We start from the raw sequence: 13,190 nt of genomic DNA, 5'->3' as shown, positions 1-13,190 counted from the left end.
TATATATATATATTCAAAAATAGCCAGATTTACAACTGGTCGTTCAAAAATAGCCCAGTTTCAAAAGTAATCGAAATTTAGCCACTTTTCATGTAAAGATAAATCGGAGCGAAAATACTGTTCAAAACCCGGAAAAATACGCCAGTATATTATGCTGGAGTTCCAGCATAAGTATACTTGAACTCCAACATATTATACTGGAGTTCCAAGATAAGTATGCTGGAACTCCAGCATAATATGATGGAGTTCCAGCAAGTATACTGGTCTAGCATAATATATTGGAGTTTGGAGCACCGGTGCTCTAGTCTCCAGTATATTATACTGGAGCCAGCAAAGTATATCGGTCCAGCATAATATGCTGGAGTTCATGCACAGGTGCACCGAACTCCAGTATATTATGCTGGACCGGTCTCTGCTGCAGCAAAATAGTGGCTATTTTTCATTGACTTAGTAAACGCTGGCTATTTTTGAATGACCACTCCGAAAACTGGCTATACCGTGCTATTTTAACTATATATTTATATCAAAGACTTGGACATGGACTTTGGGGCTTGGTGCGGGCCGGATCGGACCTAAATAAATAATTTATTTTTTTATTTATTTCCACAACTAAATCTGTTTTATTTGAAATTTAAATTTTAAATTTATTTAAATAAACAGATGCGTCTGTTTGTGAAATAACACATCTTTTTTGAAGGATATTCTGATGCAAGTTGGATTATCAGTTTTAATGATAATAAATTCACTTCAGGATGGATATTTACTTTGGGAGGTGGTACCATTAGTTGGGCATCCAAGAAACAAACTTGTATTTCTCATTCTACTATGGAATCTGAATTCATAGCATTAGCAGTTGCTGGGAAAGAAGCAGAATGATTGAGGAACATGTTATTAGGTATAAAGTTGTGGCCACAGCCTATGCCAGCCATTTCTGTTTTTTTTGATAGTGAGACTACCATGTGTGTGGCTCACAATAAGATCTATAATGGGAAATCAAGAAATATAAGCCCGAGGCACGCTTATATAAGAGAATTAGTCACAAATGGGACTATAACAATTATGTACGTGAGATCGAATAAGAATCTGGCAGATCCACTTACCAAACCATTGACGAGAAATGTAGTAAACCAAACTTGTCAAGGAACGAGGCTAAAACCTCTGAACTGAATGCAAGCACAAGGAACCCAACTTTGAGTTAGTATACACTCTAACAAAATAAGTTCATTGAGGTAATAACAAGTTAATTTGTATTGCTTAAGCACTTATCTCCTTTCGGATCCTTAATTCCAATGTATTACACATTGTTATGGGAGGAGTCAAGAAGTTGTTAAATGTCTGAAATAACTAGGGCAAAATAACAAACTTCGTGGTGCAAACTGTTACACGAAGAGGTTGGATTAAATCTTAATGAAATTCGTAAATATTTGTAGTAACAGGAACATTGTAGCTAATTTCACCTATATGAATATTGAAGTAGTGCTGCTTCAAGAAAGGTTTAAGGGGTTGATCTTGTAAATATTCATGAAGTCAGGATGAGCACATGTCCATAAACGTACTGAAGCAAATACTGGATTTTCTTAGTCACTGTATACTATTATGCGTGTGATATTTTTGGTTTTGACATAAGGAGTTGTGGTTCAAACCTTTAAGGTACCAATAACTTCGTCAAGACTTTAAGATATTTACACTGATGGAAAGTTCAAATCAAAATAAGATACTCTCCAATATACGTGATATTATGAGAAATATAATAAACTAGTGGGGGATTGAAAGATAGTTTGTTATAAGTTGGAAACTAGTGGGACTTGTCCCACATCGGCGGTGAAAGGCCACTTTTGGTGCCTTTTAAGTCTTTGTCCTCTTATGTGTTTAATTTAGAACACATACTCTTATATGTGTGCAAATACATATATATTACATATTATATATTTTTATATCAAAGACATGGACTTGGACTTGGGGCTTGGGCGCGGGCCGGGTCGGACCTAAAATAAATAATTTATTTTTATTTATTTCTACAATTAAATCTATTTCATTTGAATAAACTGATGCGTCTGTTTGTGAAAGAACACATCTCTTTAAAGGATATTTTGATGCAAGTTGGATTACCAGTGTTAATGATAATAAATCCACTTCACGATGGATATTTACTTTGGGAGGTGGTGCCATTAGTTGGGCATCCAAGAAACAAACTTGTATTTCTCATTCTACTATGGAATATGAATTAATAGCATTAGCAGCTGCTGGGAAAGAAGCAGAATGATTGAGGAACATGTTATTAGGTATAAAGTTGTGGCCACAACCTATGCCAGCCATTTTTGTATTTTGTGATAGTGAGACTACCATGTGTGTGGCTCACTATAAGATATATATAATGGGAAATCAAGACATATAAGCCTGAGGCACGCTTATAAAAGAGAATTAGTCACAAATGGGACTATAACTATTGTGTATGTGAGATCGAATAAGAATTTGACAGATCCACTTACCAAACCATTTACGAGAAATGTAGTACAACAAACTTGTGAAGGAAAGGGGCAAAAACCTCTGAACTGAATACAAGCGACAGGAACCCAACTTTGAGTTAGTATACACTCTAACAAATAAGTTGAATGAGGTAATAACAAGTTGCTTTGTATTGCTTAAGCACTGATCTTCTTTCGGAGCCTTAATTCTAATGTATTACATATTGTTATGGGAGGAGTCAAGAAGTTGTTAAATGTCAGAAATAACTAGGGCAAAATAACAAACTTCGTGGTGCAAACTGTTACATCAAGAGGTTGAATTAAATCTTAATGAAATTAGTAAATGTTTATAGTAACAGGAACATTGCAGCGAATTTCACCTATTTGAGTATTGAAGTGGTGCCGCTTCAAGAAAAGTTTAAGGGGTTGATCTTGTAAATATTCATGAAGTCAGGATGAGCACATAGCCATAAACGTGCTAAAGCAAATACTGGATTTTCTTAGCCACTGTATAATATTGTGCGTGTGATATTTTTGATTTTGACACAAAGAGTTGTGGTTCAAACCTTTAAGGTACCAATAACTTCGTCAAGACATTAAGATATTTACACTGATGGAAAGTTCAAATCAAAATATGATACTCTCCAATATGCGTGATATTATGAGAAATATAACAAACTAGTTGGGGATTGAAAGATAGTTTGTTATATGTTGGAAACAAGTGGGACTTGTCCCACATCGGCAGTGAAAGGCCACTTTTGGTGCCTTTTAAGTCTTTGTCCTTTTATGTGTTTAAGTTAGAACACATACTCTTATATGTGTGCAAATACACATATTTTAAATACACATATTTTATATATATATATATATATATATATATATATATATATATATATATATATATATATATATATATATATCAAAGACTTGGACTTGGACTTGGATTAAATCTGTTTTATTTGAAATTTATTTGAATAAACAGATGCGTCTGCTTGTGAAAGAACACATCTCTTTTGAAGGACATTCTGATGCAAGTTGTATTACCAGTGTTAACGATAATAAATCCACTTCAGGATGGATATTTACTTTGGGAGGTGGTGCCATTAGTTGGGCATCCAAGAAACAAACTTGTATTTCTCATTCTACTATGGAATATGAATTAATAGCATTAGCAGCTGCTGGGAAAGAAGCAGAATGATTGAGGAACATGTTATTAGGTATAAAGTTGTGGCCACAACCTATGCCAGCCATTTCTGTATTTTGTGATAGTGAGATGTGGCTCACAATAAGATATATAATAGGAAATCAAGACATATAAGCTTGAGGCACGCTTATATAAGAGAATTAGTCACAAATGGGACTATAACTATTTGTATGTTAGATCGAATAAGAATTTGGCTGATCCACTTATCAAACAATAGACGAGAAATGTACTACAACAAACTTGTGAAGGAATGAGGCTAAAACCTCTGAACTGAATACACGCGACAGGAACCCAACTTTGAGTTAGTATACAGTCTAACAAAATAAGTTCAATGAGGTAATAACAAGTTGCTTTGTGTTGCTTGAGCACTGATCTCCTTTCGGAGCCTTAATTCCAATGTATTACATATTGTTATGAGAGGAGTCAAGAAGTTGTTAAATGTCGGAAATAACTAGGGCAAAATAACAAACTTCGTGGTGCAAACTGTTACACCAAGAGCTTGAATTAAATCTTAATGAAATTAGTAAATGTTTGTAGTAACAGGAACATTGTAGCTAATGTCACCTATATGAATATTGAAGTGGTGCCGTTTCAAGCAAGGTTTACGGGGTTGATCTTGTAAATATTCATGAAGTCAGGATCAGCACATGGCCATATATGTGCTAAAGCAAATACTGAATTTTCTTAGCCACTGTATAATATTTTGCGTGTGATATTTTCGATTTTGACACAAGCAGTTGTGGTTCAAACCTTTAAGGTAACAATAACTTCGTCAAGACTTTAAGATATTTACACTGATGGAAAATTCAAATCAAAATAAGATACTCTCCAATATTTATGATATTATGAGAAATATAACAAACTAGTGGGGGATTGAAAGATAGTTTGTTATAAGTTGGAAAAAAGTGAGACTTGTCCCACATCGTGGTGAAAGGACACTTTTGGTGCCAATAAACCAACCAAAAGTGTACCATGAAGCACCAATAAACCAACTTAAACCAACAATGTAGTAAAATAAAACTACGGAACAATTAATACCTTCAATAGAGAAAACAACATCTAACAAGAAGCAATTAGACATGGAAGCAATAATAAGCAATTCGCAGTTAAGACAGGAAAGCAATATATTAGGAAATGGGGAAAGGAACAGGATAAACAAATAATTTGGCGGTGCATAGGTACTCGTCACCACACCTATACGCCACACACATGGAATTTCACATAGAAAAGTTGGGGATCCCTAATCCCTCGAGTCATGGTTAGACCAAATACTTACCTCAAGCCAACGGGCAATTCAAAGCTCAAATATCGCTTTAGCTCTCGATTCCACTTTCAATCCACTCGTATCTAGTCATAATCAACTTAATAACATCAATTACCACTAAAGAAATCAATTCCAACGCATAATTATAGGTTTCCCAACATTTTCCCCAAAAAGTCAAAAACTGACCTCGGGCTCGCTTGGTCAAAACTCGAAATTCAGACCAAAACCCGGTTACCCATTCACCCCCGAGCCCGGACCTCAATTTGAGGTCCATTTCGAAATTTCTAAGTTCTACCCAAAAACACCCAATTCCACCATGAAAAACCCTAGTTTCTAGGATGAAATCTTGTAAAAAGATAAAATAGATTGAAAAAATGAGTTAAGAATCATTTACCTATGATTTGGGGAAGAACTAGTCCTTGGAAAATCGCCTCTTGAAGTTTAGGTTTTGAAAAGTGGGAGAATGAATGAAAAATCCCGTCTAAGTCCAAAGTTATCAGCTGCAGATGTCGCAGTTGCGACCTGAGCTTCGCAAATGCGATGCTCGCAATTACGAAGGGGCTATCGCAATTGCGAAGCCTTCACAATTCTGCTGCCTCCGCAAATGCGAAGGAAAGTTCGCAAATGCGATGAGATGATCGCATTTGCAATCCCTGCCCTTCCCATTTCACTTCGCAAATGCGAAGAAAAGTTCGCAATTGCAAACACAGGCTGGCCCAGCTTCTCTTCGCATTTTGATGAGAAGTTCGCAAATGCGTCCTCAACAGTGATAAATGCCAACCCTGACCTCGCATTTGTGAGGTCTAAGGCCTGCAACACAGCTGAAGCACACCAGCTATTTTTTTTCCAAATCACTCCGTAGCCTACCCGAAACTCGCCCGAGCCTTCGGGGCTCCAAACCAATCATGCACACAAGTCTTAAAACATCATACAAACTTGCTCGCGCGATCAAATCGCCAAAATAACACCTAGAACTACGAATTTTACACCAAAACACATGAAATTTTCAATATAGTTTCAAAACTATATTTTCTCAACCAAGGGTCCGAATCACGTCAAATAAATTCTGTTTTTCACCAAATTTCACTGACATGACTTAATTATCATATTAAACTTGTAGCAGGTTTCGGAACCAAAATACGGGCCCGATACTAATGAGATCAAACATTAACCAATTTCTCAAAACCATTGAGATTTCAGTTTAACAATTTTTATCAAAAACTCATTTCTCGGGCTAGGGACCTCGAAATTCAATTCTGGTCATACGCCCAGGTCCCATATTTTACTATGGACACTCCGGGACCGTCAAAATACGGTTCCGGGTCCATTTACTTAAAATGTTGACCAAAGTCAATTAAAATCAACTTTTCAAGGCAAAAATTATTATTTTCTCAAATTTCCATATAAAGGCTTTCCGCAAACGTGCCTGCACTACACACGCAAATTGTGGAGAACTAAAATGGGATTTTGAAGGCCTCGGAACCTCGAATTGGGCTCTAAAACACAAGATGACCATTTGGGTCATCACATTCTCCACCTCTAAAACAACCGTTCGTCCTCGAACGGACTTAGAAAAGTACCTGAGTCGGGTGAAAAGATGGGGATATCTGCTCTGCATATCGGACTTGGATTCCTAGGTAGCTGCCTCAACAGGCTGACCACTCCACTGCACTCGAATCGAAGGATAACTCTTCGATCTCAACTGACGAACCCGACGGTCTAGAATTGCTACCGGCTCCTCCTCGTAGGTTAAATCCTTGTCCAACTGGACAGTGCTGAAGTCTAACACGTGGGACGGATCGCCGTGATACTTCCGAAGCTTGGACATATGAAACACTGGATGTACCGCTGATAAACCTGGTGGCAACGCAAGTTTGTAAGCCACCTCTCCCACTCGATCAAGGATCTCAAAAGGCCCGATGAACCTAGGGCTTAGCTTGCCATTCTTCCCAAACCGCATCACACCTTTCATGGGCGACACCCGAAGCAACACTCTCTCTCCGACCATGAATGCCACATCACGAACCTTACGGTCGGCATAACTCTTTTGCCTGGACTGAGCTGTACGAAGTCTATCCTGAATGATCTTAACCTTATCCAAGGCATCCTGTACTAAATCTGTACCCCGCAACCGAGCCTCCCCCGGCTCAAACCACCCAACCGTCGATCGATACCGTCTACCATATAAGGCCTCATAGGGAGCCATTTGGATACTCGATTGATAGCTGTTGTTGTAGGCGAACTCCGCTAACGGCAAAAACTAATCCCAAGAGCCTACAAAGTCAATAACACAAGCGCTGAGCATGTCCTCCAAAATCTGAATAGTACGCTCGGACTGTCCGTTCGTCTGAGGATGAAATGCTGTGCTCAACTCGACCAGCGTACCCAACTCACGCTGTACTGCCCTCCAAAAATGTGAGGTAAACTGCGTACCTCATCAGAAATGATAGACACGGGCACACCATGAAGACGAACGATCTCAAGGATATAGATCTCTGCCAATCGCTCCAAAGAATAGGAAACTGCCACAGGAATGAAATGTGCTGACTTAGTCAGCCTATCCACAATAACCCATACTGCATCGAACTTCCTCTGAGTCCGTGGGAGTCCAACAACGAAATCCACAGTGATACGCTCCCACTTCCACTCAGGAATCTCAATCTTCTGAAGCAAACCACCAGGTCTCTGATGCTCGTACTTTACCCGCTGACAATTCAAACACCGAGCTACATATGCAACAATATCCTTCTTCATCCTCCTCCACCAATAATGCTGCCGCAAGTCCTGATACATCTTGGCAGCACCCGGATGAATAGAATACCGAGAACTATGGGCCTCTTCTAGAATCAACTCTCGAAGCCCATCCACATTAGGCATACACACACGACCCTGCATCCTCAAAACTCCATCATTTTCAACTGTAACCTGCTTGGCATCTCTGTGCCGCACTGTGTCCCTAAGGACAAGCAAATGAGGATCATCATACTGCCAATCTCTGATACGCTCAAGCAAAGAAGACCGGGCGACTGTGCAAGGCAAAACACGACTGGGCTCAGAAACACCCAACCTCACGAACTGATTGGCCAAAGCCTGAACATCTAATGCAAACGGTCTCTCACCGACTGGAATATACGCAAGGCTGCCCATACTAGCTGACTTCCTACTCAAAGCATCGGTCACCACATTGGCCTTCCCGGGATGATACAAGATAGTGATATCATAGTCTTGCAACAGCTCCAACCACCTTATCTGCCTCAAATTGAGCTCCTTCTGCTTGAACAAGTACTGCAAACTCTTATGGTCAGTGAACACCTCACATGACACGCCATATAGATAGTGCCTCCAAATCTTCAGCGCGTGAACAATGGCTGCTAGCTCCAAGTCATAAACTGGATAATTCTTCTCGTGAATCTTCAACTATCGTGAAGCATATGCAATAACCTTGCCATTCTGCATCAACACCGCACCAAGTCCAATACGAGATGCGTCACAACATACTGTATATGGCCATGAACCTGTGGGCAACACCAATACCGGCGCCATAGTCAAAGCTGTCTCTAGCTTCTGAAAGCTCACCTCACATTTGTCTGACCACCTGAACAGGGCACCCTTCTAGGTCAACCTGGTCATCGGGGCTGCTATAGATGAAAACCCCTCCACAAACCGAAGGTAACCCGCCAAACCCAAGAAACTCCGGATCTCTGTAGCTGATGTAGGTCTAGGCCAGTCCTTGACTGCCTCAATCTTCTTAGGATCCACCTGAATACCCTCTGCTGATACAACGTGACCCAAGAAAGCAATTGAACTCAACCAAAACTCACATGTCAAAAACTTATCATATAACTGGCTGTCTCTCAGAGTCTGAAGAACGATCCGAAGATGCTGCTCATGCTCCTCTCGGCTACGGGAGTAGATCAAGATATCATCAATGAAAGCAATCACAAAGGAATCCAGATAGGGCTTGAACACCCGGTTCGTCAAATTCATAAATGCTGCTGGGGCATTTGTCAACCCAAATGACATCACTAGAAACTCATAATGCCCGTACCGAGTGCGAAAAGTTGTCTTAGAGACATAGGATGCCCTAATCCTCAACTAATGGTAGCCAGATCTCAAATCGATTTTTGAAAACACCTTGGCACCCTGAAGCTGATCAAATAAGTTATCAATCCTCGGCAATGGATACTTGATCTTGATGGTAACTTTGTTCAACTGCCGATAGTCTATGCATATACTCATCGACCCATCCTTCTTCTTTACAAAAAACACCGGCGCACCCTAGGGCGAGAAACTAGGTCTAATAAAGCCCTTATCAAGAGAATCTTGCAACTATTCCTTCAATTATTTCAACTCTGGCGGGGCCATTCGGAATGGCGGAATAGAAATGGGCTGAGTGCCCGGAGCCAAGTCAATCCAAAAGTCAATATCCCTATTGGGTGGCATCTCCAGCAGGTCTCCAGGAAATACCTCTGGAAACTCCCAAACATCTGGCACATAATCCATAGAAGGAACCTTAGCACTAGAATCACAAACATACGCCAAATAAGCCAAACACCCCTTCTCGACCATACGCCGAGCCTTCATATAAGAGATAACCCTGCTGGTAGAATGACCAGGAGTCCCTCTCCACTCTAATTGAGGCAACCCCGACAATGCTAAGGTCACGATCTTGGCGTGACAATCCAATACAGCATGATAAGGTGACATCCAATCCATCTCCAAAATGACAATGAAATCAACCATATCGAGAAGTAGGAGATCTACGCTGGTCTCAAGGCCCCCAATAATAACCACACACGAACGATAGACACGATCTACAATAATAGAATCCCCCACGGGTGTGGACACATACACGGGAGAACTCAAGGAATCACGAGGCACAACCAAATATGAAGCAAAATAAGATGACACATAGGAGTACGTAGATCCTGGATCAAATAGAACTGAAGCATCTCTACTACAAACTGAAACAGTACCTGTGATAACAACATCAGGTGACTCAGCCTCTGGCCTGGCTGGGAAAGTATAACATCGGGGCTGGGCCCTACCACCCTGAACCATATCCCTAGGACGACCTCCTACTGGCTGGCCTCCACCTCTAGCGGCCTGGCTTCCACCTCTAACAGCCTGACCTCCACCTCTAGCGGGCTGACCCCTACCTCTGGCTCCCTGACCCCTACCTCTAGCTGTCTGGGCAGGCGTTGCTGGAATTATGGCACGATAACCTGCTGCTGTGACTGGACACCCCCTAATCTCGGATAGGTCCTCTGGACATGCCCATACTCACCACACTCAAAACATCCATCTGAATACTGCGGCTGCGAAAACTGAGACTGACCTTGACGGGCCGGCTGGCCGCGATAATAACTCTAAAGAGGAGGTGCTCTGATACGGGCTCGCGGTGCACTATTATCTGGCTGCCCTGAAGGAGGTACATAAGGACCACGACCCCCTAAAGCTCTATGGGATGCTTGAAGCGCTGAATGAAACGACCTGGGATGATGGCCTCTACCAAAAGTTCCTCGACCTCCAAATGAGGCCCCACTGAATCCACCAGAGTGACGAGGCCTCTTGTTTGACCCCTGACCACTCCCCTGAGCTAAAACCATCTCAACTCGTCTGGCCACATTGGCTGCATCCTGGAAAGAAATCTCACTCCCTGTCTCCTTAGCCATCTGCAATCTGATAGGCTGAGCAAGTTCCTCAGTAAACCTCCTCACCCTCTCTCTCTCTCTGTGGGAAGTATAAGAAGAGCATGAGAGGCCAAATCAACAAATTTGGTCTCGTACTGAGTGACGGTCATAGAACCCTGCTGAAGGCGCTCGAACTGCCTCCGATAGTCCTCTAAAGACGTACCGCCATAGGTAGTGGTGAAAAGCTTAGTAAACCTATCCAATCTCCACAAGGCATCAGAAGACATAGCTGATCCATCACCGGTCTGTGCTACAACACCCGACGGAACCACCCTAGCTGGCTGAGCTGCTGGAGTCTGAAACTAGGGAACCATCTGCTCCGGACTATGAGTAGCTGGAGTCTGTGCTCCTCCCCCAGCCCGAGAGACGGCTGGTGCTACCGGAAGTATGCCGGCCTGAGTAACACTCTCCATAAGGCCCACTAGACGGACCAAAGCATCCTGAAGTACCGGGGTAGCGATGAACCCCTCTAGGATCTGAGCTGGTCCTGCTGGAACGGTCTGGGCCGGAACCTCATCATCAAACTCTACCTGAGGCTCCACTGCTGGTGCTGGTGCTCGAGCTCTGGGCTGAGCCCTGCCCCTGCCTCGACCTCTAGCAGGCCTCGGCCTCGTCCTCTGCCCCTCGTAGGAGCTGCCACTTGGGGCTCGGGCTGCTGATCAGCTGATGAGGCGGTACGCATTCTCGCCATCTGCTAAAGAACAGAGTAGAGAGTTCAATTAGCATTTAGAGATCAAACCGCACGACAGAGATGAATAGAAGTGAAATTGTTCCTAACTCTATAGCCTCTGGGGGATAAGCACAGACGTCTCCTTACCGATCCCTCAGACTCTACCTAGCTTGTTCATGAATTTTGAGACCTAGGCAACCTAGTGCTCTGATACCAACTTGTCATGACCCGAATTTCCCACCGTCGGGACCATGATGACGCCTAACATCACAGTCGTTGGGCAAGCCAACGTTAGAGTCTTATTCACCTTTTTCCTTTACTTTTTCTAATTAAACATTTAACAAAACTTAATCAACGGAAATAAAAGCGGAAGTACATAATTAACTGACTATCCTTATACTAATAACAAAATCGAAACAATTACCACCCAGAAACTGATGTCACAACCCACGAACGTTCTATGAATAACTATAAGTATGGGTCTGAAAGAAAGATACATCTGTCTGGAAAGAAATAAAACAAAAATGAGGAAAACATAGGAGGGGACGCCAGGGCCTGCGGACGCCTGCAGGACTACCTTGGGTCTCCTGGATGAATGCTTGCAACCGACCTCTCGATCAGCCACAACCAGCTCCAAAATCTGCAAGAAAGTGCAGAGTGCAGTATCAGTACAACCGACCCCATGTACCGAGCCTAACCTCTATTAGGTAGTACGAGGCTACGGTGGGGCATAAACATTATATCCTGTAACAGTTTATAATAAGGCAAAAAGAAAATACAGAACGAAATGGAACAATAACTTGCATTAAATAAATACGTAACCCACTCATCCTACCAATACTCAGCTACAACCAATCCTTAAGAGAGTTTCAATACCATAATAATGAATTACAGCAGAAGAAGAATACATAAATAACAAATGATGCGGCGCGCATCCCGATCCCACCATATAATCGATAACAATATGAACATCCACCCTTACTACTCCTTGTTGCGGCGTGCAACCCGATCCCACCATTCCACCCTTATTACACCTCAATATATCACCCTTATTCCTCCTGTTGCGGCGTGCAACCCGATCCCACCTGTCCACCCTTATTACTCCTTGTTGCGGCGCGCAATCGATCCCACCAGACAATCACATTTTACCCTTATTCCTCCTATTGCAGCGTGCATCCCGATCCCACCATATCAGTACCAATCACAAAATAAGAACAAATATTTCACAATTTGGCTTAAAACCCTCCACAACATTTATACCTCAAACCAAATCAACGGGAGATCTATACAATTCTGAAACTTTATCAGTTAACACTACACAGCGAGACCAACCAAAGTGTACCATGAAGCACCCATAAACCAACTTAAACCAACAATGTAGTAAAAAGAAACTACGGAACAACTAATACCTTCAATAGAGAAAACAACATTTAACAAGAAGCAATTAGACATGGAAACAACAATAAGCAAGTAGCAGTTAAGACAGGAAAGGAATATATTAGAAAATGGGGAAGGGAACATGCTAAATAGATAATTTGGCGGCGCATAGGTACTCGTCACCACACCTATACGTCACACACATGGAATTTCACAAAGCAATTAAGTCGGGGATCCCTAATCCCTCGAGTCAAGGTTAGACCAAACATTTACCTCAAGCTAACGGGCAATTCAAAGCTCAAATATCACTTTACCTCTCGATTCCACTTCCAATCCACTCATATCTAGTCATAATCAACTTAATAACATCAATTACCGCTAAAGAAACCAATTCCAACATATAATTATAGGTTTCCCGACATTTTCCCCAAAAAGTCAAAAATCGACCTCGGGCTCGCTTGGCAAAACTCGAAATTCGGACCAAAACCCGATTACCCATTCACCCTCGAGCCCAGAT

The sequence above is a fragment of the Nicotiana attenuata genome, unplaced genomic scaffold (assembly GCF_001879085.1).
Source record: "Nicotiana attenuata strain UT unplaced genomic scaffold, NIATTr2, whole genome shotgun sequence".
In the NCBI taxonomy this organism is placed as follows: domain Eukaryota; kingdom Viridiplantae; phylum Streptophyta; class Magnoliopsida; order Solanales; family Solanaceae; genus Nicotiana; species Nicotiana attenuata.
This window is presented reverse-complemented; position numbering follows the sequence as displayed.